Here is a 23022-nt window from a genome sequence, read left to right as displayed (position 1 = left end):
AATCAGATAGCAGCAGTCAAATTACACAGATGTCAATTTTAGAGAAAATGCTCTTTGCAGATCTATTGCTCTGTCAAAATTTCCATTGCAAGCATGTATTTTCAGAGTTTTAGGTTACAAATTAATTTCCTTTCTTTTTTGTTCACAGGGGTGAGGGTGATGTGGCCGCTGCAGGGCTTCACAGCTCCTTTCTCATGTAACTTAGGAAAGAGATGCCTTTCCTGAGAGTGGAACATTTCCCCCCAAAGCAGTAGGATGCTGCTGCCAAAGACTTAGTGCAGGACCCAAGTCCAGCCCAGATTCCCCTTAATGGCTCCACATATATAAACCAGGAGCAGCCTTGGGCCAAGACGTGAGCCAGAAGTTTGCCTGGATCCTACTCACATCCACTACACCTATTCTGAGGAACCCATGAAGTGAAGGCAATAGATAAGAATGGAACAAATACCCAGAGAAACCCATAAGTCAAAAAGACTCATGCACTTTGCACCCTAATCTTCACTGCAGCACTATTTACAATAGTCAGGACATAGAAGCATGGAAATGTTCTTCCAGAGAGGAACAGATAAAGATGTGGTACATATATGCAATGGAATATTACTCCACCATAAAAACGAATGAAATTGAGTCATTTGTAGAGACATGGATGGACCTAGTGTCTGTCATACAGAGTGAAGTCAGAAAGAGAAAAACAAGTATCATATATTAACACATATATGTGGAATATAGAAAAATGGTATAGATTTATTTCCAAAGAAAAAGAGACACAAACATAGAGAATAAACATATGGATTCCAAGGGAGAAGGTGGGGGGGCGGTGAGATGAACTGGCATATTGGGACTGGTGTATATGCACTAACAATATTATGTATAAAATAGATAACTAATGAGAATCTACTGCATAGCACAGGGAACTCTACTCAATGTTCCATGACCTAAATGGGAAGGAAATCCAAAAGGGAAGCAATTTGTATATACATGTGGCTGATGTGCTTTGCTGTACAGTAGAAACTGGCACAACATTGCAAAGCAACTATATTCCAATAAAAAAAATTTTTTTTTAAAGACTAGAACAATGAATACAAAAATCAGGATCTCTGGGACAGGAATCAATGTTTTACAAGCCCTCCAGGTAATTTTTAGGCACTCTATAGTTTGAGAAGTCCTGCTCTAACTTACTTTTATTTTTTTTTTCATTTTTTTTTATAAATTTTATTTTATTTTTAAACTTTACATAATTGTATTAGTTTTGCCAAATATCAAAATGAATCCACCACAGGTATACATGTGTTCCCCATCCCGAACCCTCAAAACACTTTGGGACTCAGTTCAGTGCTTCTCAAGCTGTATTACGCACATCCAACACCCACAGATCTTGATAAAATGCAGATGCTGAGTCAGTGCGGGTGGGGTAGGGCCTGAGAGTCTGTATTTCCAACAAGCTCTCAAAAGATGCTGATGCTGCAGATCCCAGCACCAAGAAGCCAGCCTGTGATGGGTGTCTGTCTGGTTGGGAAGTGATGGGAAGGTATCCAACAGACCTCAGCATAATTCCTCACTTCGTGCTTGCAAGCTATGTGACCTTGGCCATGTCACTCTACCTCGGAGCCAGTTTCCTCAGCTATGAAAGGGTATAGACAGTAGCACACACCTTAGAGGCTGATGTTATGATGGTAACATGCCTGGACTTAACACAGCATCGGCATGCAGAAAACACTCCAAGATAAGCCGTGGTTGCTGTGGTGTCTGAGGGAAGGAAGGGAGTAGTAAGTGTTCAATAGTTGTTCCCTGTATGGTCATTATTCATTGAGAGCTGCCATGTGGCAGGACAGGCCCTGTCCCAGGCAGCACCATACCACTTCCTCCTCCCCGACGGCTCTGTGTGCGAGGTCAGGTGTCATTTGTCCTGTTCTGCAGATTAGGAAGCTGAAGTTCAGAGAGCTTGAGGAACTTGATTCAAGTCACAAAGACAATGAAAGGCAGAGCTAAGGCTGAATCAGGTCTTCCTGCTAAGTTTCTATGCCCAGACTGAGGCATGCTTCTGCCCACACCGGCCTGCAAGCCTAGGTGGGGGGAATGGTGGTGAGCTGAAAACACGTACCTCTCGGGGGTGATACTATGCAGGACTAGGTGGTAGAGGGGGCGGACAGGCAGGGCAGACAGAGTCCTTGAGGTGGGAGTGCTGAGCTGCGGAGGGACATCAGGCCCCAGAGAAGGAGTGGGGCCAGGCTTCACAAGAATGTGGACACCCAGCAATAAGGAACTTGCTTCCCTGGTAGCTCAGATGGTAAAGAATCTGCCTGCATTACAGGAGACCCAGGTTCAATCCCTGGGTCGGGAAGATCCCCAGGAGAAGGAAATGGCAACCCACTCCAGTATTCTTGCCTGGGAAATCCCACAGACAGAGGAGCCTGAGGGCTACAGTCCATGGGGTCACAAGGAGACACGACTGAGCAACTAACACTTCACTTCAATCAGGAATTCAAAGGGATGAGGGCTGTGTCCCTCATGCCCAGGACAGTGATGACCCATACCCGTGCTCCTTGAAGATGTCACAGTGACATGAATCAATTGATGGATGAATTAATATTTCAAAGGCAGCAACTGATTTGGAATTGGTAGACAGGATGTGTTAGAGTGGAGAGAGATTTTCACTTCTGGACTTTTCCCCTTTAAAAGGGGAGCAGTTCCAAATAGAAGAACAACAGGAATATTTCCCTTGGAGGGCAGCCAGCGCACACAATGCCTCCTTTTCTTCCCAGGGCAGGAGGCGTTAGAGGCCCAGGCCCTGGGCAGGCGTGTGCAGCCTGGAGCCTGCCCGACATACTTACCCACTTGTGCTCTGGAGCACAAAGCCCCCTGCCTGCCAAGCCCAACACAAATGCCTCCTTCACCGCAGCCCTCTGCTGGGTGCAGTGTCAGCAGCTGCTGCCTTTGAAAGTCCCCCTCCAGGGCTATAGTGAGGCTCTTGTGGTGGGGTGTCTCCACTACTGTGTAGAGACAGGAAGTAGTGATGCTTTCTCAACCATCCAGTCTGCTTTGCAGGCCATGAGGCATGGAGTTAAACAGCCCAGCAGCTTGAGAGAAGGAAAGGGAAGCTTCCTGTTCAAACAGCAGCCTCTATGAATGATGTTCAATTAGCCACTGATCAGAAACTATTCTTCAGGCCCAGGGATAGGTTCGGTGGATTCACAGATGAAGAAGCCAGGGAATAAAGATCCTTCAAGGAATTCATGGTTCAAAACAAGAGGTGAAGACCTAAACAAAGACACATGGTGTCACAGCAGTGGGCAAAGGCATGATGGAGGACCATGAAAGCATCACAGTGCAGTATCTCAGCTGGGTTTTGAAGGATGAATAGAAGTTTGCCAGGTAGGCTGGGAAAGCAGCCCTCTATCCCAGAAATGAAAACGGGTACACTGGGCTTGAGGAATGACCAGTGCCCCGGGCCTAACGTGCAGGTGTGAGGGGCCCAGAAGGAAGAAGGCAGGAGCTGGAGGTCAGCTCGTTTTATCCTGTTAGAGAGTTGGAAAGTTGCAAAGGTTCTTCTACAGGGAAGAAACCAGATGAAGGCTGGGTTTCAGATATAACTCCAGCTACAGTGAGGGAGGGTGTGTGTCCTCAGAGCCTGGCCCGTTAGTAGACAGTAAATATTTATAGAATGATTTCAAGAGGGAAGAGAGAGGAGCAAATCCAACCAGCAGGCTGGCCAGACTTCATGCTTTCCACTAACTGCTCCTTTTATGTATGTATTCTTTTTTCTTTTAAGAGAACAGCCGCTTTTCTTCTCCTTTATTGAACCATCACAAATGTATATAATCTGAGATTGCAGGCATAATTACATAATGTCTTATACTGCTGGCAGGTTCCTGAATGTTGGCTTGTCTTCCAGAATAGTTTTGTCAACTCCTTGACAGCTGGGGCAATGTCTCTGTGCTCTCTCTGCACAGCCCACAGCATCCATCGTGTGCTGAGCACACAGTAGGCCCCCAGGAAGCAGAACCATGAAAGAGATTCGTGGAGCATAAGGGTGGGACAGGCTCTTGCAATTAACGGAAGCAACTCTCTCATTTTACAGATGAGGAGCCTAAGACCTCAGAAAGGGAAACAGATAACCTCTTGGAAAATGTGTTCACATTCCTACTTCTAGGCACTGACACTTCACAGCAGGGGACTTGGTCTCAGTGAAGGTTTTCAAGTGCTAACACTAAAGGTTAAGGCACAGACTCAGAAATAAACCAGGGATGAGCCTGGATAACAGCAGGTAGAACAACAACACGCAAACCACATAGGCACAGAAGGATGTGTTCTTCTAAGGATGAGTATATAGACAGTACACACTCAATTCTGAAAACAGCATAGCCCAGTGCTGGAACTGCCAGAGGCAGGAGAGCATGAAGATCAGCAATGTGGGCTTTAGAATAAAGCAGGCTTGAGTTCGATTCCCAGCTCTGCCACTTACCAGCACGCGTTCAGCAAATTCCCTAAACTCTGCCAGTCCCTGTGTCCACAAACTGAAAATAGAAAAACAAAAACAAAAGCAAACACCCGCAACTTCCTCCTTACAGGGCTGTACAGATGAATGGGGATGAAGTATAGCAAATGCTTGGGCTTCCCAGGTGGCATGAGTAGTAAAGAACGTACCTGTCAATGCAGAAGACGCTGGTTCAATCCCTGGGTCAGGAAGATCCCCTTGAGAAGGGAATGGCTACCCCGCTCCACTATTCTTGCCTGAAGAATCCCATGGACAGAGGAGCCTGGCGGGCTACAGTCCATGGGGTTGCGAAGAGTCTACACGACTGAAGTGACTTAACCATTTGTTAATGGTCCATTTGGAGGCTGGACCATTTGTCCTCAGGAACGAATGTGTCTGCCTAGTGTGTTCACCCAAAGAGAAGGGTTTATCCTCCAAGGATGACCGAGCAGACAGTAGAAAAGGTGGGCCTGGAGCAGGGGAGAAGCTTGAAGACAAGAGTGTAGATTCTAGAGTCATCCATATTGGTATGATTGGTGTGATGGTTATAAAGGTGGTGGGAGTGAAGACCAAGAGCGAGCAGGAGAGGAATGTGGGAAAAGTTCAGTGAGGAGCAGGGGAGGAAGAAGAACATGTGCCTTGCATCCTAAAAACCCAAAGGTGTAAGTCTTGAGAAAACCCATGTCAGCAAAGCAGGGGGAAGATGCCCGGAGTTGACAAGTGGGTAGAAGCAGCAGGTGGGGCTACTCTTCACTACTTCAGTGGAATGCAGGAGAGACAGGGCAGTGCCCAGGAGCACCCCATTACCATCACAAAATAAGCCTTCTTGGTTTAATAGTGAATGAAGCCTCATAACTACTCATGCCAAAACCATAGCCACAAACTACATGCGGCTACTGAGCATTTGAAATGTGGCTGGTTTGAATTAAAAACTTTCCTGTAGCTCAAACAGTAAAGAATCTGCCTGCAATGAAGGAGACCCGGGTTCAATCCCTGGGTCGGGAAGATCCTCTGGAGAAGGGAATGGCAATCCACTCCAGTATTCTTGCTTAGAAAATCCCATAGGCAGAGAAGCCTGGAGGGCTACAGTTTGTGGGGTCACAAAGAGTTGGACATGACTGAGCGACTAACACTTAACACTTAGTCTGAATTAAAATGTGATGTGAGTGTAAAATACACACTTAAGATGAGAAAACAAATGTAAATATCTCATTAATTTTTTGCTATTGATTTCATATTAAAGTAAGTGAGGGTAAAATGTGCACTTACGATGAGAAAACAAATGTAAAATATCTCATTTAATTTTTGCTATTGATTACATATTAAAATAATGATATTTTGTATGTACTAGGTTAAATAAAAATATATTATTAAAATTAATGTCACCTGTTTCCTTTTTATTTTACTTAATACACTACTAGCACATTTTAAATGTGACTTGCATTATATTTCTATTGGGAAGAGCTGGTCTATAAGGCTACTCTGATACTAAACACAGCTATATAAATGGAACCGGCCAGTACTCTAATAGAAGCAAATGAGGTTATCTGAAGATCTCTCTCCTCTATTCTCTGAGAGAATGGGAAACAGAACTGATTATTTTGATCTGTTGGATATGGGAATAGAGGGCCCGAGAGATGTGAGCTAAATTAGAAAAGGGATCCGCTGTGGGATGTGGAAGAGGATTTTTATGGTGCACTACTGACTGAGGCCAAAAAAAAGGGCTAAATACCCAAAATGAGACTGCATCATGTTGGAAAAGCCCATAAATCTGCAAGTGACCACAAAGGCCAGCCTCCCTTCTGGCATCCAGGCTCTGCACCAGGCTATTCTCAACCCGCCAGCTCCCAGCCTCCACTGACCTTGGGGTGACCTCCAAACATGTCCCCTTCGTCTGCTCTCACCAGTCCCTCCCAGTACACTAAGCCCCACGACTACATGCATTCCAAAGAGTCTTCCCCACTGGCCAGAATGAGAGCCCCTCCCGCAGCCCCCGCCTTTCAGGAGCTTCCTGCCAACAATTAGACAAACAGGCAACATGATACAGCACGACTAGCGTGGACTTCGAGCCAAGAAATCCCGATTTGTCCAATTTCTGCTGTGTGAGCTTGAGTCGTATCACAGCTCCTCTGGGCCTCCGCTGCTTCATTTGTTACATTATACAGACCTAAACTTAAAACAAGCGCTCGACTATCACATCCAGGGAGATCCAGACTGCCGTGCGCTTGCTGCTACCTGGAGCTGGCCAAACACGCCGTGTCCGAGGGCACTAAGGCTGTCACAAAGTATATCAGCTCCAAGTAAATATAATATGCCTGGCCGCTGTTAACGGAGAAGGCAATGGCACCCCACTCCAGTACTCTTGCCTGGAAAATCCCATGGACGGAGGGCCTGGTGGGCTGTAGTCCATGGGGTCGCTAATAGTCGGACACAACTGAGCAACTTCACTTCACTTAAACTTGCTAGAGGGTTCATGAGATATCAGAGTAAGAAGTCTTTGTTAATGATGTGTTACACAAAGGAAAGAGAATATGGTAATCTAATGGAAGGGGAAGGAGAGAAGTGGAGGAGAGAACTGCATAGCAGGAGGCTGTGCCATTTGCAAAGAGAAGGTATGAATCCTCCTTGTACTAAGAGGGGCAGACTTTGCCCACTAGTAAGAGGACGCCCCCACGAAGGGCAGGCGCAGGTCACAGCCTTCCTATCAGACATACCCTCCTACCAACATACCTGGCTTCAGGAATTTTCCTGCAGCTGAATAAATAAACATGAGTCCAGAGAAAACTTCCTAAACAAAACTGGAATGTGTCTGCTAATGAACTGTTTGAGATTTTAATGTTACCCAGCACTGAAAAGAGGATTTTAAACTCCATTGAGAAAAGCTGTAATTCACCCCAGATTCACCTTCATCTCTCCCAACTCCCCACCACTTCTCTCCCAAGGGGGTGAAGGGTGGAGAATGAGGAATCCAAGGAATGAAAGACATTTTCTCGATGGTGTAATGGGCTCTGGTGACCCGATATCCAATAAACTGTGCTGAGTACATTAGCGTTCTATTTAACCCTCATCCGATTCTTGGAAGGAAGGAATGAGTATCCCCATTTTATAGAGGAGAGTAGTGAGGTTCAGGGGAACACAGCAGGGGACTCAAAGCTAGCACTTTCTATCCAGTGGTCTCTTCCATTGCAGCCTCTCCTTACATGGGCCTGGAGGGGATGTAATGACCTACAACATGCTCAAGATAGAGGTTTAAGAGAAACACATAGCAGGACAGTATGTAAAAACCTTTTTATTAAAAATTTCTATCCAAATAGCTATGTCAGCATTTACCTAGATATATACAAGGACATGGAAAAGGCAATGGCACCCCACTCCAGTACTCTTGCCTGGAAAATCCCACGGACGGAAGAGCCTGGTAGGCTACAGTCCATGGGGTCGCTAAGAGTCAGACATGACTGAGCGACTTCACTTTCACTTTTCACTTTCATACATTGGAGAAGGAAACGGCAACCCACTCCAGTGTTCTTGCCTGGAGAATCCCAGGGACAGGGGAGCCTGGTGGGCTGCGGTCCATGAGGTCACACAGAGTCAGACACGACTGAAGCGACTTAGCAGCAGCATACAAGGACATATCTATAGCTCATATATAACCACATCCAAATCTAGAACAATAGACCCCATAGACTGCAGCCCACCAGACTTCCCTGTCCATGGAATTCTCCAGTCAAGAATACTGGAATGGATAGCCATTCCCTTCTCCAGGGGATCTTCCCAACACAGGGATTGAACCTGGGTCTCCTGAATTGAAGACAGATTCTTTCCCATCTAAGCCACCAGGAAAGCTTGTACCTCATATATAGCCATATCCAAGTCTAGAACAATACACTCCAAATTCTCCCATATGCCATCACCACCATATTTTGACAGTTTATGGAGTGTTTTCCTTCATATAGTTTTACATTATTTTAAATGTTTACTACTAACTGGTATAATATTTTAAATAATTAATTAAAAAGTAAAGTCAGGTATGACTAAGTATAACAACAGTAACAGTAGAGTTTATTGAGCCTTTCAAATTATAAAGACCACCCACTCACATACACACACACACACACACACACTCCAAAAATTATTCAAAAAATAGAAGGAATTTTTTCTTTTCCACTTTTTTTCCTTATCAATCTTAAAAACCACACAAATTTTACCTTGTCCTTCAAGAGTCTAATTTTTTTACGATTAAAAGTCAATAAAATAAGGTAGCAAATGTCTTAAAATGCAATAAATATTTGACAAGGACAGGTGTTTTGGTGTCCTTCCCCAGCAAAGACCAGAGAAGGTGATGGCACCCCATTCCAGTACTCTTGCCTGGAAAATCCCATGGACAGAGGAGCCTGGTGGGCTGCAGTCCAGGGGGTCGCTAAGAGTCGGACACGACTGAGCAACCTCACTTTCACTTTTCACTTTCATGCATTGGAGAAGGAAACGGCAACCCACTCCAGTGTTCTTGCCTGGAGAATCCCAGGGACGGGGGAGCCTGGTGGGCTGCCATCTATGGGGTGGCACAGAGTCGGACACGACTGAAGTGACTTAGCAGCCCAGCAAAGACAGAATTCGCCGTGACTGAGAGGACCGGGTATAATGACTCACACCAGGGCCCCACCATCTCCATCTTTCCAGGTGTCCACTTCCACCCTTCACTTCCTAGAGTTCCTTCTCAGGCTATCATGCATCAAGCATTGCATTTTCCCCACCTAACTGCTACTCCTCAATTAAAATTTACCCAAGGAGTAGTAAAATTCATTCCCTAATCTAGTAAGGAACTACAATGGCTTAGTTTCTTTCTCTTTCCTTGTAATGCATTTTACTAGGAGCTTTCTGAACATACTGTTTGAAGATTGGATTGATGGAGTTTTCAAGCTAATTGGCCAGCAGGAGATGCAACCTGTGACTGAAGGCTGTCATCCTGAATGTCCACCACTCAGCCTCCAGCCAGGTGTTGTCACGTGGGACCAGTGTTGCCAGATCTGATTGTTTTTTCAAAAAACGTCAGGAATGTGGATTTATGTAAAATCTGATCTTTAAAAAAAAAAGAATAATATTATGCAGATCCACAACAAAACTCATATGCAAACCAGATATCATCTATGTACTCACCAGTTAGAGATCAAAGTGGTCTCAGCCCACTTTTCCAGCCTCACCCTCAACTGCTCTGGCCCTGAAAAGTGCACCCACACCTCACCTTATGCCTGAACACCTCCATGTTTTGGCTCACCTTGTACCAACCCATTAACACGCCCTTCTCTAAGCCTTCTCTACCAGCATCCTTCCCATCCTTCAAGGATCTGCCTAGATTGTGCCAACTGTTCCCAATCTTAAATATCAATCTCAATTAATAATGCCCATCCTCCAAAATGCTACATCCTGCCATCGTATTTCCATTGACTCCAGCACTTAGTATGTTTTGCCTCTCATTGCCATTTTTCCTGCATGGCTAAATATTGCTGGTAAAAAAATAAAATAAACTGGAAGAAAGGAAGGACTTTTTTGGTGTGTGCCAGCTATGACTTTGGTATTATTCTCATTTTACAGGGGAGAGAACCAAAACTCAGTGAATCAGTGATTGTCTTGAGCTTTCTGTACATCCTCTAGCTGTGCGTCTTCTAGACTTCCTTCTGCTCCCTCCACACAAAATCTTACCCCTTCCTTCTCTATTTGGTGACTCCTACTCAGCCCTCAAGATGCTTTACCTACCAGCATCTTCCCTTCTCCACCCACCAGTCAGGAGGGGTTCCCCTCCCCCAAGTTCTATGTACCAAGAGCATCCTGTAAGAACATCCATCAGGGCACTCATCAAACTGTCTTGCCATTAGCTAACTAATTCTTTGTCTCTATTGAACTGGAAACTTCTTATCCAGCCCAGTACCTAGCCCAGGCACTTAGGGCTTCCCTGATAACTCAGTTGGTAAAGAATCCACTTGCAATGCAGAAGACCCTGGTTCAATTCCTGGGTTGGGAAGATCTGCTGGAGAAGGGATAGGCTACCCACTCCAGTATTCTTGGGCTTCCCTGGTGGCTCGACTGGTGATGAATCTGCCTGCAATGAGGGAGACCTGGGTTCGATCCCTGGGTTGGGAAGATTCCCCTGGAGAAGGGAAAGGCTATCCACTCCAGTATTCTGGCCTGGAGAATTGCATGGACTGTATAGCCCATGGGGTCGCAAAGAGTCAGACACGACTGAGCAACTTTCACTTCACATCACTTCACCTAGCCCAGAGCAAGTGATCAGTATTTATTGGATGGCTGGAAGGAAGGGAGGAAAGGAATGATGGAGGGAAGGAGGAAAAAGGGAAAGAGAATAAAAAGGATAGTAACAGCCCATAGACCACCAACACATGGGAGCTGTAATGGAACTTCACAACTGCAAGCCCCATTTCTGGGCTAGAATTGATGCTGGCTCTTTTGTGCTCTGCCTCAAAGTGGAAGACTCCCATTGCAGCCCCTTCTTTGCCACTCCCACAGTGGGGCAGGCAGGTGGCAAGGTGGCAGGTTGCTGCTTGGCTTCGGGGTCCCAAGAACCAGCATTCACCTCCACTTCTCAACCCTGGTCTCCAGCTCGAGGGAAAGCGATTTTGTGCATCAGCCAGGCTCTGCTTTAGAAGGATAACTCCGGTTTGATGGATTGAGAGTGGGGATAAGCCTTCCCCAGAAGCTGGCAGGAAAGCACACTGGAGAAGGCCAGGCCACGGGGAAGGGAGGACAATCCTCACTGCCCGAGGGGGAGAGGGCCATCTTTGTTCCCAGAACCCTGGAAGTGTGGCGCCCTGCTCTGGGAGTTGCTGGGAAACTCCTGTGCCCCCCACCCATTCACCCCTCCTATTCAAGGCCAGGAAGCTGGGCCAAAGCTGCTTCTGCTCCCGGATCCTCTCCCTGCCCCAGCCCAAAGAGAACTATCCTGCTCTCCAGAGACACTGCAGAGAATCTCCCCTGGCTTGATGTTCTCAGAAACCCAACTGCCTCTCAGAGGAGCAGTTTATACCACTCAGTGAGACCAGAAGGATAAGGAAAAACTCCTGTCTCCTTACCACCACTCCACCAAAGTCAAGCTGGGGAGGGAGGCCAAGGATGCCGCTCCTCCTGGGAATGCATAACCTCAGAGAAATTGCCTAGAAGGCAAAGGATCCTCGATCCAGGGAGGGGAAAGTTCACAGGGTCCACCCTCTCCCAGGGCCCCTCCCACCCAGACTCCACATCCAGGCAGCTGGGGCAGAGGAAGCAGAGTGCCCCTCGTTTCCCCTTTCTCCTCCATCGCCTCCCTAGTGACCCACCCAGATGCTCCCCCAAGCCCTCAGGGGCTTTCAACCGCACCTCCAGTTTAAGTGAGAGCCTTGGGCAGGTCTGGCACCCAGAGTCAGCACTTTATCTCTGTAAATCCTCAATAAACCAATAAGGTAGGATCTTTCACCCTGTTTTAAAAGTAAAAAAATGAAGATCAAAACCATCTTATAATTAGAAAGGGGAAAAATATCTTAAAATGAAAGGAGACTACATTAAAACAAAATTCTTTAAAAACCAAACAAATAAGTGCCAAAATTTTAGCTAGAGAACCAGATAATCCTAACTGCTTTAAAAAAAAAAAAAAAACAACCCCCTCCCCCTAATTTTATTGACTGTATTATTTGTACACGCTTTACGTGTACTATCTCATTCCATTCTTGGGGTAACCCCATAAGCAGTCTCTTATTGTCTCCATTTTACAGATGAGAAACTGGAGGCCAAGGAGAGTGTGACTTAACCGAAGCCCTGGGACATTCTGCTCCTCCAAGGGGCCACAGTAGTTGGGTAACTGGTTACCCTTCAGGGTAACATATTTGCATTTTAACAATAGCTCTATGGAGAAGACTAAGTAATTTAAAGGAATGAAATGACTCTAATGCCAGGAATTTCGGGCCTCAGCTCTGCCAGTGGGCAGAGTTCTTAGATCAAGAGCCTTTTGGCACCACAAGGCATCACCCGAAGGCGGCCACCTACAGGCCTGGCTAACACGGGGCTCCATTCAGCAGCTGGCAAAGCCCAGGGCTGCTGCTGCTGCTAAGTCGCTTCAGTCTGTCCGACTCTGTGTGACCCCATAGACAGCAGCCTACCAGACTCCCCTGTCCCTGGGATTCTCCAGGCAAGAACACTGGAGTGGGTTGCCATTTCTTTCTCCAAGGCATGAAAGTGAAAAGTGAAAGTGAAGTCGCTCAGTCGTGTCCGACTCTAGCAACCCCATGGACTGCAGCCCACCAGGCTCCTCCGTCCATGGGATTTTCCAGTCAAAAGTACTGGAGTGGGGTGCCATTGCCTTCTCCGAGGGGGTAGAATGGGAGAGAAGATGAAGTCAGAAGGCCAGGCCTGAGGCAGGGACTCGTGTGGGGCAAGTAAGCAACTGCAGAAGCAAGTGATTCCAGGTGCTCCACAAATGTCCCCTCATCCCCAAAATATTAGCCTGCTTACCAGTGTGGAAGGGCTTCCCAGGTGGCAATAGTGGTAAAGAATCTGTCTGCCAATGCAGGAGACTTGAGATGTGGGTTCCATCCCTGGGTCGGGAAGATCCCCTGAAGAAGGGAATAGCAACCAACTCCAGTATTCTTGCCTGGAGAATCCCACGGACAGAGGAGCCTGGCAGGCTACAGTCCATAGGGTCACAAACAGTCAGACACAATTGCAGCGACTTAGCACGCATGCCCGCACACCAGCGTGGAAGAGACACTTCCAGCATTAGTGTCAGGACCAGGCAGTGCGCTGGTGTTAAGAGGTCTGTGTTCTCATTCCAGCTCAGGTCTGCACTCCCAGACCTGCAGCCTACCCACACCAGTCCTCAGTATCCTCTCTGCAAGCAGAGGGGGGTGGTCCAGGTAACCACTGAGGTTTCCTAGAGACCAGCTCCAGGTGATGGGACCCAGAACAAGTGTTAAGGGTGGGAAATGGGATGCTGAAAAGGGGGCTGAAGGACACTGTTCACTAGCTTTCATCAGGGCTCTACTGGAAAGGACTCTGCACGAGATGCTGCACCAAGCACGGGGATGAGGAAGGCAGCGTCTACCCAAGCAACACTCAAGTGTCTCACAAGTAACACTCAAGAATTCTCCAGTAAGAGAAGCGATGCCTGCTGCCCACAGGCCAGGTTTGGGGGTTTCAAGGAAGCCCTTCTAGAACAGCCTGTGTGTGAAGAAGATGGGGACAATGTCCCGCTGTAAGCAGAGAGAGGAGGCACTTAGCCAAAAAGAAGCACCAGAGAGAAGACATGCAAATTTAGGAAGGGTGCACTATTACGCCCCATTTCACAGACAGGAAAACCAAGGGTCAGCACAGTCAGAGCCAGGTGACAGAGCCGGAGTTAGGACACAGTTCTGCCTGACCACAGCTTTCCTCTTAACGTTTATTCTGTCCTCACTCCTGGAGCATGTGTGCATGTGAGTGGATTCAGGGTGGAAAGTGGAAGCAAGGAGGTGTGAGAACAGGCAAGAGGCCAGAGGGAAGGGTGGGGAAGACAGGAATGGATAGTAAGCACTTTCTTACCAAAACAAATTGGCAGCCATAGTTTTCCCAAACAGACTCTCCTGTGGTTGCCTAGAGCCGTTTTTAAGGGCACAGGATTCTGGAATCAGGCAGATAAGTGCTAAGCTCCAGGCTCCACCAGTTAATACCCTTGTGACCTAGAGCAAGTAATCAACTTCTTGGAGCCTCACTTTACTCATCAATACAATGGGAATGACAACAATTATCCCTTACTGAGTAGTTGGTAAAGATTAAATCACTGCTCTGTTTAAAAGGCTTGGCATCGTGTCTGGCACATGGTAAGCAATCAATAAAAGATAGCAAAAAAAACAACCACTAGTCTAATATTGCTCCTGGTGACCCTCTTCCCTCCAGGCTTCCTCCTCAAAATCAACATCTGGTGAGTCCTCCCACATTCTCATGGACTCCCTCCCTCCTCCATTCAGCCTTCTTCTATTCCCGCCATTTCAGAACCCACTTCAAAGCTATCTTTCCCACTGCTTCTCTTTCTTCCTAGGATCCTAGCTTGCATTTGGTTGAGTGATGATTCATCACTTAATCTACACAAGCTCCTTAACTTCTCAAGAACATAACTGTCCATTCTGTGACTGCTTCAATGGACAGGTTTGCATGGGATTGGTGATCAAAGCTCAGGTTGGTGGGTCTGCTAATAAGAATTACTGAACTACTTGCCCATGTGTGCCTGCAATTTGTAAACTTATCTTTGGATATATATTAAAACCTTCTACCCAAACCACAAATTATGTGCTTTTGCAAATTTGCCAAACTATTAAATGAAATTTACTGCTGCTCAAGAATGTCTTGTACTAATTAGACAGAGATAGATGGGTATATGAAAGATTAAGGCAAGGGAGGGTGGGAAATTGGGAACTAAAGCTTACTGATTTTCCATGACGGGGTGGTCTTAACCCTTTTTTGTGCCACGGAATTCATTAGCATACTGAGTAAGCCTACTGGACCCTTTCTCAGAACGTTCTAAAATATATAAAATAAAATACATAGCTTGACCACAAAGAAACCAATTACAATGAAATATAACTATTAATTTTTACAAAATGAGTGTGCAAACAGTAGTATATGTTCTTTATTAATGCATTAAATAACAAGCTCTAGCGGCAGGTGTAATAACTGCTCTAATTTCAAAGCTGCGATGAGCATAAATCATAGTTCTAGATATCTGCAGCAGCTGAAATGTGATATGAAAATATCTGTGATTTCTCCTGGTGACAATGTCACAGGTACTGTAAATACTCTGCTCTGTTGCCTACATTCATCATTGAAGAAAATGCTAAATAAAGATGCTATATTTTTTCCCCATCCAAGTTCACAGACTCCTTTGAATTCCACAGATGGGCCCCTTGAGGCTGTTAACCCCAAGTAAGAATCTCTATTAGAGCCTTCATAACTCAACAGGTATCTGTACTAGGTATATCCTGAGTTCCTGCTTGCTTTCATCTCCTTCTCAAGGGATCTTTACCCACACAGCCCTTCCTGCCTCAGAAGGTCAAGTTATGCACATACAAGCCTCCTCTGGCCTCCCCTCCCAGCTGATTGGCCAAAGCTGACCAGAGACTTGCCTGGAGAGAAAGCCTCAGCTTCCAGAGAATCAAGCTCAGACAATAGGATTCTCCCTGAAACTTGAACTCAGAGACAAAGGAGAGGACCCTGTGACAGTACAGAGAGGTGAGGTTAGGGGAGACGGATGCAGTGCAGGTGCTGAGTTGAGCCAATGGCACTCAGAGTGAAGACCAGTGACCAACAGCACCAGGGGAATAACCTCAAACTCAGAACCTTGCCCCCCGCCCCCCACCCCTACCCCACCCCCACCCCGGCAACATCTTGAGGATGCCTGGCCTCCTTCCAGGCCTCTGCTTAGATATCATACTGCATTCATGGTTCCTCACTCTTTTCATTAGAACCAGCTTAAGGGAGTCTCTTTTCTGTATCAGAATAGCCCTGAGTCAGTATCATCAACAGCAAATACAGATGAGGAAGCTGAAGGAGTCACTTGCTTGGGCCCACAGGGCTAGTAATCCTTTTCTGAGGAAGAGAGAGGTGATGGCCTTTATTATTTATCTAGTTAAAATTTCACAAATGATAAATGAAAACAATCTCTTAAAAAAGTCAGCCATTACTGCTAAAATGTCCTTCTGCTACACATCTGTACTGCCCTAAGAAGTACGGCCCTGATCGCAGTAGGCTCTACTCAGCCACCACCCAGCGTAAAGTGCCTTGTCTTTTAAACCTTTCCCCAGTTGTAGGATGGCTATATTTTCCAAGGCAGATGACAGTGGGGTGTTAAGGACCAACCAATGAACATAGCACCTGGAAACACTCAACCCTGCTGTCCGGTCCCCTGCTATGAAAATCCAAATCGATTTCACTGAGAGTCGGCATCTCTGGCTTCTGGGCAGAAACCAAGCTGTGAAGGAGAACCGGCACCAAAGGCTGCTCTTTTATCTTTGCATGGAGCAAATTCTCCCCAATGTCATAATTCTCTCCCCCTTGTCACTTGACGTCAAAGCAACAAGCTAGAAATACAAAAACATACCAAAAGAGACACCAGAGATCCTTCCACACAATGGAGGGAAAGCCACAGTCACATAAAAGAAGACAGATACATATATATACATCCATATATATATGTATATATACACATAATCCCCAGAAAGAGAATCAGGATTTGTGTCTTTTCCCACAGTACTTGTGTCCCCAGAAAGCTAAGTGAGGGGCAAGCCCCAGGCCCCAGAGGCCCAGCAAGGTAGTGAGGCATTCCTTTTGAAAACAGACTTCTTTCCCTTGGAGAAGGAACCTTCAGCCAGCCTCTTCAGACACCACCAATCTATAACCGCGTGTATATCACATTAAGCATCTACTTGAAATCTTGGGAAACTGTGACAATCTTATTTTCATTGGGAAGGTACTTCTTTCCTTTAATTGTACTTTGAAATATTATCCATGTAGACTGGAAACTTCACAGAAAGGCTTATTATTAGTTATCTAAATCTAGTCTAAACAGTCTAAACTCTGGGTCTGGATGATTAGCATTCTGAAGCACAGAGAGGTTATCAGTCCAGTTGAAAATCACACAGCTGCTGAGCAGTAGATCGAGGCTCCAATCCTGGAGCTTCCCACATACTCTACCACAGAACAGCACCAAGTGACCTCCGGAGACAGAGAACTCTGTCAGTCTCAATTTTATCATTTATTAGTTCCGTACACCTGGGCAAGTCATTTACCATCTCTCATTTTCATCATTTATACATCTGAGATTATGACTGCAACTGTCTCAAGGATCACTGCATGCATGAAATGTGCCATGGCTTGACACACCTGGACCCATTATTAGATTGTACTGCTCCTGTCTCACATACAGAAGTGAGTGTATCTGCCATTCGAAATGTGATAACTGTATCCACACAGCTGCCCAGAGATTAGCAAGAAAAGATTGTTATCAAACCCATCTTACAGTTAAGAAAACTTAGTATCCCCAGAGATGACCTAACTTGCGTGAGACCAGAGTTTTAAAAGTGAACACATTCTTAATTATCCTTACTGTCCTCCTTACCACATTCCCTGAGGAAGGGTTACCTCTTTCCCCTTCCCCTACAGAGCAGCACCATCTATCACTGGCTCACCCTCCACAACCATTCCTTATAAACTGCAGTCAACACAGTGTCTGGCACAACACAGAGACTCGATGCAGTTTTGAAGAATGCACGAAGTAGTGAATCATTGAAGATCCTGATCTGCAGTTAAGAAGGCATTGCATGGGCGCAGCTGCCTGAAGCACGCGTCTTGCTGCAGAAAGCAGGAGGCAGGCAGGCAGAAAGCAGGAGGCAGGCAGGCCAGAGCTCCAGTTGCAGTGAGAGAGAACCCCACTCCCTCCATGCCTTCTCCCAGCCAGCTCTACGGGGAAGAAGCCTTCGAAAAGATGGAAAGCTGGGCCCCTGATCTCAAGAGTCCTGTCCATAGTGTTTCCAAACCTGGCTTACATGGCTCAATCCAGAGCCCAGAAGACAACTGTGGTGCACACGTGACCCTCCTCCAGCTAAAATAGATGTAATAACATTGTAGGCAAAGGGCAGTAAACAGGCCGGGGAGATGGCCCATCTGTCTTCCTAATTGTCAACTCTGCCCATAACAAGATTTGTCTCCCTGTCACACCTTAGGCTGCCACTGAACTGAAGCAAAACCAAGATATCCATCTTCCAGCTACGAGCAGCGGTCTTCATAAGGGGCCAGGGACAAAAAGAGGCTACTTGACTACAAGAAGCAGAGACAGCTGGAAGGGACACTGGCCTGAGAGTCAGGAGGTGGAGGGATGGGGGGATGACGGGGTGTGTGTGGAGACTGGGATGGGGGTGTGTATCCATACTTCTGACCAACTGTAGGTACTCAGGCAGTTACTGGCCCTCATTGGACCTCCATTTCCTATAAAATCGAAGTTCAAAGTTCTAGAAAGTGGGGTCAATGAGGGGGGAGGAGGGCTGTGAATCACATGATATTGTATGCAAGGCATTTTAGGTTATATGGAAGACATTTGGAAGAGCAGATCCATAATTTGCATCAGAATCTCAAAGATATATGTAATACTCAACACCCACCTTCCATAAAAAAGTTAAGAAATACTAGGCTAGATGGTTTTCATCCAATAAGCAGTTACTTGGCACTTCTATGTGCCCTTCTCTGTGCTCAGCACTTGAAACACAAATATGACAGGAAAGCCCTGTCTTTACGAAGTTCAGAGCATTTTACTGCTCGATGTGACAGAAGCTTAAGAAACAAAGAAGAGGGAGCATTTGACTCTGATCCAGAAAAGGCCTTCAGGGTCCTGGGGGAATCCTAGGTTAAATGTTGATATTGAAAGTTGAGTGTGCATTCACTGGGTGAATAAGTAGGAAGAGTATTTTAGCAAAAGGGCAGCAACTGTTTCAGAAACTGAAGTATAATTGTGAGTAGGACAAAGAAGATGCTCACTGAGGGAAGGGGTGGGTGGAAGGAGAGATAGAAGCCAGAAATGAGGCTGGAAAAGCAAGGAGGGTCCAGATTAGGAAATGCCATATAAACCAACCTAAAGAACTTTACATTGTAGCCAATGAGTTCATTCAAGTTTTAAAAGTCTAGGATGAACTACCATGATCAGAATGAATCTTCACGAATTTTGGCAGAAGCCTTAGTCCTTTGTGAGCACAGTGGGTAACAGGGAGCAAGTAGAGGAAAGAACTGCTGCCTCTTGGCAATCTGAGGGGGCATGGGCTGTCTGCAAAGGTGCTGGTTGTCAGTGCATGCATGACTCACCCTCCATGACCCTTCCTTATAAATGTCAATCAGCACAGTGCCTGGCACAACACAGAGACTCAATGCAGTTTTGATGAATGCATGAGTTAGTGAATCATTGAAGATCCTGATCAGATAAGAAGGCATTGCATGGGCGCAGCTGCCTGAAGCACGTGTCTTGCCACAGAAAGCAGGAGGCAGCCAGGCCAGAGCTCCGGTGGCAGCAAGAGAGAACCCCACTCCCTCTATGCCTTTTCTGCACTGGCATGTCAGTCTCTTCTTCTCTCCCAAACTGGGTGACTCCAACTGCTGGTGATTATAGCTGAGAAAGGAAGGTAGTGACTGGCCCAGGTGATGGGGTTCAGAAGTAAAGCACATGCCATTTGGGCCCCAGGTCATCACTTGGTAAACAGTCTTTCAACCCACCTAAAGGACTCTGCTTCTTGCCTCAGGGCTCTCTCACATGCTGCTTCTTCTGCCAAGAAGACTCTTTCCATCCTCTTCAAGTAGTTACTTCTTTTTCATGGGAATATAGTTGCTTTACAGTGTTATGTTACTTTCTGGATTACAACCAAGTGAATCAGCTGCATGTATACATACTTTGTATCAGCCTTCCGAGTGAGTGACTACAGTATGTATCACAGATTCTTATAGCACCTTATCCTTTCCTTTCAACCAATTCAGCACAGTTTGTAATCCTATATTTATTTGAGTGATTTTATTCTTGGCTGTGGACTGCAAACTCCATGAGACCAGACATTTCTGTATCTTACTCCCTTGCTGGTGCCTGGCACAGAGCAAGTATATGTTGACGAATTATAGACTGGTATGGACCATGAGCCATTCCCCATTCTCACTGCCTTTAACATATCCCATAACTCACATTTTGGTCCAGTGAAGAGGAGGTTTGGAGAGGGGCAGGAAGGTTGGACCTGAAAAGGCAATATCAGAATGAACTTTGCCTCTGTTGCAAATACAGCTCTGTGTTCTCCTGTGTCCTGTCTTGAAAGACTCTAAAAGAACCCACATTTGGTTTACCAAGGAGGATCCCTGGGAACCCTTTTTAAGATGCTGTCTCTCCAAGCCTCAATCGGTCACTGGCTGCATCCGATCCTCTCCGAACCTACTTGGTCAACAGGACCTTGTCCTGCTTCAACCGGTCATCCTCCGAAAGGAGAACGCGTCTCCTCCTCCCTCTGCCTCTCCTCCTCCTGACCCTCCAAGCCTAGGGCGTCTGACAACCAAAATCTCTGGTTCCCTGGATCTGCAGCCCTGGTAGATGCTCAGGGCAAATGCAAATTCAGACCTGGTGTAGGGGCTATGGGGACTGACTTTCCTAGTCCCGAGCTAAGCAACTGGCCACTCGGCAGGTTCAAAGTACTTGGGGTCAAAAGTTTGACCTTAAGGGAGAGGTGAGAGGGAAGGAATCTCACCAAGCCGCGTGCAGGCTCGGTTAAAGCGACCTCAGCGGGGCGGCGGCCAGCACATCCGGCCCCCCAAGAGGCCCCCTTGCCTCCACCCAAGGTCGTGGTCCTACAGGAGCGCTGGAAAGTTCAGCCAGGGGCCGAGGGGTACCAGGGCAGGAGCCAGCCGGGGGCCAGCTTTTGCGGAAGAAGGGAGGCTAAGAGCTCGATTCCAGGTACAAGAAGGAGCCGGCGGCAGGGCGCCCCAGTCCGACACGCTGCATCCCGGACCGCAGGGCCAGGCTCGAAGGCGCTGGGCGGGGGCTGCACCATCCGAGCCGCAAGGGCAACGCGGCCTCCCTCATCCCCATCGATCTCCCCGGTCCCCGACACAGGGGCGCAAGGAGAGGGTGGGGCGGAAGGCGAGTGGCGCCTGCCCTTGGACAGCCCCTTCCCCGTGCGGTCTCAGACCTCGGGCGGGGGCGCCTGCTTGGCCCAGGCTGCCGCAGCCTCTGCTTTAGGGGAGCGGGGGCTGCGGCGCGTAGAGGGGACGAGGCGGGTGACAGAGACAGAGAGGGGCGGCCGAGCTCCAGGGCCAACACCCGGGTCGCGCCGGGCCAGTACCGGCAGGGCCAGGGTGGCCGAGCGCCTTACCTTGAGCCGCGGGGAGTCCCGCGGGGGGCGCCGACTGTGCCTGGGGCTTCGGGGCGCACGCAGCCTCCGGGTGCACAGTCCCCGTCCCGGGCGCGCTCCCCTAGGCTGGCGCACCCTCGTCGTCCGGGGCGCTCACCACTTCGGACGCCCTCTCGCCGGCGGGCTCGGCCTGAGCCAGGGGCGCACACCCCGCGGGGCACACCCACCGCGGCCGCTGCGGGACTGGCCAGGCGCGGGCAGCCCAAGCTGCGCCCGGCTTCTCCGGCTGCCAGCACCACCCGAGTCCCCGCCTTCGCCAGGGGGAAAAAAAAAAAGACTCCTGACGCGGCGCGGGCTTTGGTGTGTAGGAAGGGGCGTCATTGCGAAACCGAGGGGAGGGTCTTAGCCTTGGGAAAGTCAAAAAGCTTTTGGATGGAGTTTGGAAGAAAAACTTTTTGAAAAAAGACCCAAAAACTCCTAACCTGTGTATAACGCTTTGCAGATTTCCAAAGTACCTTTATATGTATTTATCTTAGTTCATCTTCACTACAACAGTAACTAACTGTTGGGGCATTTCTATCCTCTTAGGTTTGGGAAGACACCATCACACAGGGTAATCATTTGACCAAACCAGGACTAGAATCCAACCTGGGTAGCGGAGCACAGCGAGGGGATATACAGCCCTCTGGGGTTTTCTCATTGCAGAAGGGGAAGCAAGGTGGGAGTGAGTGTAACCCAACTTTTCTCTCTCCTAAGTCATTTCCTTTTCCCTTTGCTTTTCTGCTTTCCAGCCATTGCTTTGGCCCCACTGTCTCACTTCACACTTGCACTGCCCACAACACCTTTTATCAGTTCGAAATATTTGCAATTCAGTCACTAGCCTTGAATGACCTGCTCACTGAGTACAATACTGTGCACAACAAACAGGAGAAAGGAGCTGTTACTGCCCCATTTTGCGGGTAGGGACGAACTAACATGGTAGGGGTAGAATGTATGAGTCTGTGGGACTTCAGACCCCAGCACTGACCCACTGTGCACACCTTTCGAAGGCTCCATTGGTGCCAGGTAAAACCTAACCAAAGGTGTTTCATTTTTGAGATTGAAATTGTGAAGCGGGGGAGATAATTTGGGGCAAGAGACACTTCTGGGACTTCCTTTTTCACATTTTGATGGAAACACAGTTATAATGATGTTTTGCTTCTTCTAGGGTGCCCATATAAACAAATTCATGGCCCTGGAGTCACAGTAAATGGTGCAGTCTTGGCCTCGGTACTGGGAATGATAGGGGGCAGTGAACTTGAGGGCAGCTCCAAGCTCCTTCCCAAGTGAAGGAGCTACTGCTAACCAGCTCTTGCCAGTTTTTGCCAGTCAGAGCAACAAGTTAATATGACCAGATGGACACAGAGAAGATGTAAATCCAGATATCTAAGTCAGGTTTCCCAATTTATTGATAACTCAGGAAATCAACCCTGAATATTCATTGGAAGGACTAACGCTGATGCTGAAGCTCCAATACTTTGGCCATGTAATGCAAAGAGCTGACTCATTGGAAAAGATCCTGATTCTGGGAAAGACTGAGGGCAGGAGAAGGGAGCAACAGAAGATGAGATGGTTGTACGGCATCATGTACTCAATGGACATGAGTTTGAGCAAACTCCAGGAGATAGTGATGGA

The 23022-nt window shown here is 47.3% G+C and overlaps 1 protein-coding gene across 2 annotated transcripts in view; it reads right to left on the bottom strand.

Annotated features, from left to right (window-relative positions):
* Window positions 1–21623, bottom strand: part of KANK4 (KN motif and ankyrin repeat domains 4) — a 75604-nt gene extending 53981 nt beyond the window's left edge. For both annotated transcript variants that reach the window (XM_070786438.1, XM_070786437.1), the window contains exon 1: window positions 21370–21623. The gene's annotated coding sequence lies outside the window, so the exon portion shown is untranslated. The remainder of the gene's footprint in view (window positions 1–21369) is intronic.
* Between the last annotated feature and the right edge of the window lie 1399 nt (window positions 21624–23022).

This window comes from Bos indicus, chromosome 3 (genome assembly GCF_029378745.1).
Source record: "Bos indicus isolate NIAB-ARS_2022 breed Sahiwal x Tharparkar chromosome 3, NIAB-ARS_B.indTharparkar_mat_pri_1.0, whole genome shotgun sequence".
Taxonomy (NCBI): Eukaryota; Metazoa; Chordata; class Mammalia; order Artiodactyla; family Bovidae; genus Bos; species Bos indicus.
The sequence above is the reverse complement of the archived record's forward strand: the minus strand, read 5'-3'. Positions and strand labels throughout refer to the sequence as shown.